The sequence below is a fragment of the Montipora foliosa genome, chromosome 11 (genome assembly GCF_036669935.1).
Source record: "Montipora foliosa isolate CH-2021 chromosome 11, ASM3666993v2, whole genome shotgun sequence".
NCBI classification, from domain to species: Eukaryota; Metazoa; Cnidaria; class Anthozoa; order Scleractinia; family Acroporidae; genus Montipora; species Montipora foliosa.
In genome coordinates, this window is record NC_090879.1 from 24,097,354 (window position 1) to 24,098,479 (window position 1,126).

Sequence of the window (1,126 nt, forward strand, 5' to 3'; positions counted from 1 at the left end):
AGTTAAGAGAGAGCTCTCTAGCTGAGAATATGATCTTTTAATTATCTTGCCTTGTCTTTCTTTCCTATATCCCTTACTCCATTTCTTGACTTTCGTCTTCGAGTTTCCGCTGAGTTTCGCAGCAATAGACTCCCTGAGGCCAATTTTAAATAGAGAAAGACCGTGGCAAGAAACTCTGATAGTTCTTCGCCTTCGAAAGAAACAGCTCAGTTGTGTGTACTTACCTATTTTCAACACATAGCGGTGGTCAGTTATGTGGTGGCTCTTTCTTGAAAAAAATTTAGACAGTGAAAGGGTTTTCAATCGAGAGTCGACGAAAATTGCTTTCTTGCCCAATTACAAGCAAAAACAGCTCCATGAACCAATCAGAATTCGAAACAGTAACACGTCACTTTCTCAAAGAGCGGGAAAATTAACGTGTGCCAGTTACGAATAGTTTTGCTTGTCATGGTGGAGAACGTGGCGGGAAATTTTTAAGCCAATCGCTACGACAATGCAGTGCAAGTCAACTCTAAGGAATGGAATTAAGGAATGGTGTTAAGGAATTTGAGTTCTACGACGGCGACACCGACAAAAACGTCACCTCAAAACATAACTTAGCACTTACGCGATTATTCCCCTCGCGTTCACGCCGTAGTACCCTAAATAAACTGGGTACGAGGGATTCCAGAGTAAAAATAGGGAAAGAAAGGTTCGCATACACGTATGCTCACGTTGTCGTCAAAACATCAAATTCGGTGATTTCAAGTTGTCGTTACACAGAGTAACAAAAAAACTATTTGCTAAAATCGGTGCCGCAAGTGTAGCAAGATGATTTTCCGCTTTTAACCAATGATATTATTCAGTGATGAAATTATATATATGAAATGGATCATATATGAACTGTGGATATGAAATCAAGTGAAGCTACGACCCTCGCAGTTATGAGCGCAATTTTTGCAATTGCGTAAACTACTACTTACTTACTACTTATCCTTATCGGGCCCATGAGGAAATTGGAAATTGCGTAAAGAAGCCTGAAAAATTCGGGTTGAAGTCCTGAATTTTTCAGGCTTCTTTACGCAATTGCAAAAATTGCGCTCATAACTGCGACGATCATAGCTTCACTTGATATTATTCAGGGTTT